The sequence below is a fragment of the Halictus rubicundus genome, unplaced genomic scaffold (genome assembly GCF_050948215.1).
Source record: "Halictus rubicundus isolate RS-2024b unplaced genomic scaffold, iyHalRubi1_principal scaffold0029, whole genome shotgun sequence".
NCBI classification, from domain to species: Eukaryota; Metazoa; Arthropoda; class Insecta; order Hymenoptera; family Halictidae; genus Halictus; species Halictus rubicundus.
The window spans coordinates 1580531-1583439 of NW_027488570.1; positions in this window are offsets into that span (position 1 = coordinate 1580531).

Sequence of the window (2909 nt, forward strand, 5' to 3'; positions counted from 1 at the left end):
ATAAAAGGTATTTTCACCTGCCGGCCATGTGGTCTCGGCCTTGCCCGAATAGCGACTAATTACGTACACACAATACGTGCGCGGCTAGCGTGCGCAGTCGCTCGCACCACTCACGCATACGGCACACATTACGTATACGACATTCTTCATTATAAGCAACAGTTGGACGATGTTTGGTCCTATCGCTCCTCCTTAATTCGGGAGACAATTTTCCTGTTTCATTATCATTATTATCATTTTTGTTACTATTATTATTGAAAGATTCATTGCACGTCGTTATCTGTTTCTATTACAGATTTATTAAGTTCATTACTTAATTTGGCATTTTCATTTGTTTCGACTACCTTTGTTGTAGTTGTATCTAATTTATCATTATTAGATTTTTGAGAGATTACTGATTTAGATTTATCAGTTTCAGATCGAACCATTACTGGGCTTGAAACTACAAAATTACTTTATAACCATTTGCTTCGTATCCAACTAGAATACCTTTCCAGGATTTATCCTCAAATTTTGATTCTCTGGTTGTTCGCACGCGAGCGAGTTAGAAATTTCGGGGCGGAATAGCTCGGGCAAGAATACGGCTCGCGGAACTCTCACTCGTGTGCAAGAGATTGCCGTCGCGGGCGCGCACGTTTAGCTCGTAATTGGAGAAGAAATTACGGAGACAAAGAAAATCCGGAGGATACGACAGAATGGTCGTCGACCTTTAATAAGCGGACCAACGTGGTATAGCGGCGGAGAACGCGCACGTGGTAAAACGATCGTTAGAAGAAGACTGAGCGCCGAACCGCGGCGCGGTGGTTCGTGGTTCGCTCGCGGAATCGGTAGCGCTCGCACGCGCCGATACATTTTTGGGGCGCGTAATACAAACTTAAATTATAAAAAAATTGCGATTAACAGAACGCCAAGGCCGCAATCGCGACACTGGTTTTATTATGAACATACAAAGTTGATCCGAAAACCCTTAAGTATCTTAATTGAGGCTTTTTCGTACGCCACATTTCATATGGTGTTTTTGATTCTTTCAAAACCCTTGTTGGAGTTATATTTAACGAATATGTAGCCGTTAAAGCAGCTTCTCCCCAAAAAGCTTTGTCTAAACCAGCTCCAGCTACCATAGCCCGAGCCTTTTCCGTTATGGTTCTCACCATACGTTCAGACACACCATTTAACTGTGGAGTACGTGGTAGCTTATGCCTTTTTCAACGCAATAATCTTTCATTTCGTTTGACAAATACTCCCTACCATTATCACTATGTAAATTTACTAATTTTAAATTAAAATGAGCTTCGCTTTTGGCAACATAATCTCGAAAGGCAGAAAATACATCTGACTTCCGAGCAATTAATATGTAACGCAATAATGAGAGTATATTCATCCAGAAACAAAACAAAATAATTTCTTTCATTAATTGTAGTTGGAGTGATTGGACCACAAACATCTGTATGAACAATGAATAATGGGCGTCTTACATGACTTTTATCTTTAGCTTTTCGAAATGGTAGTCGTGCTTGTTTACCGTTTACACAAGCTTCGCATAAATTATCGTTTACTCTAACTTTTTCTATTTGCTTTATATCCGCAAACATCTCTTTATTCTTCAACTCTAAGAATTTATTTTTACCGATATGCCCTAAGCGCTGATGCCATAATGTATAATCATCTCTTTCAGCACTAGTTGCTTGAGCAACACAATTTTTAAAATTCATATTAAGCATAAATTCAATAGCAATTAAATTGTTTAAGGGCTTACATGATATTACAACGTTACCATTTTTATGTATTTTTACTCCCTGTTCGTCAAACGTCACGCTCATTCCTGCCTGCTGAATTCTTCGAACCGAAAGTAAATTGTACGGTACATCTGGACAGTGGAATACATCCTGCAGCGTCCCTTGTATACCCCTGTTGGTGGTGATATGTATGGTACCCCTCTTTGTTGCACTAATGTATGTACCATTCTTCGCAACAGAAATTTTTACTGGTACAGGAAGTTTGTCAAAATTTTCGGCTACATATTCTCTGTTGATTATGTAATCCGATGCACCCGAATCCAAGATAAATGTAGTTTTATCTTGATCAGATTTGTCCTTCTCTTCATATTCTCCCACCATAAACGCATCACGTGATGGGTCATAATTTGTTGAGGATGTATTATAATTTCCTGAAGATGCAGATGGTTGTATTACTTCAATTGTTTGAGCCATTTTCTCACTTTGAATATTTGAATGTTTCACTTGTCTTTTATAATAATAGCAGTCCTTTTTAATATGATTTGTTCTCCCGCACTGATAACATCCTTTAATTTGTCCTTTAAATTTAGACGATTTATTTCTATTACTAATATATTGATTTTTAAAATTTTTCGAAATTTCATAATTATTTTTCTTTGTTTTATTTATTTGAAAGCCTGCATTAAGTACTTTTAAACTTGTGTGCCGATTTTCGTTCATTAGCTTCACTTCGTACTCCAGTAATCTGGTTTTTATGAACGCCAATGTTAAATTATCATCTGATAATGTCTCTATCGCGGTTATTATACCATCATAGGAAGCAGGTAAAGTCATTAATAAATTTGACACTTTGTCAGTTTCTTTCAGCACATCTCTCGACTCTTTCGCTCATAAACAGCGTCCGAATCGCGTAGCACTTGCTTAGCACTATTTGCTGATTGTACAAAGCTAAGAAAAGAATCTGACAAATATTCCACAATAATTCCGCTACGACCCATGCATCAGTTAGCATATCAGGAGTTGGCTGATCAATAACTTTGATCACCTTTAGTTCAGTTAACAATGAACGAATTCTAAATTTCCATACACTGTACTTTTCATCATTAAATGGTTGAATGTTTCTCTTTCTATTTAAATTTGCCATTGTTTTATTGTCTTCATATTTAACTGTAC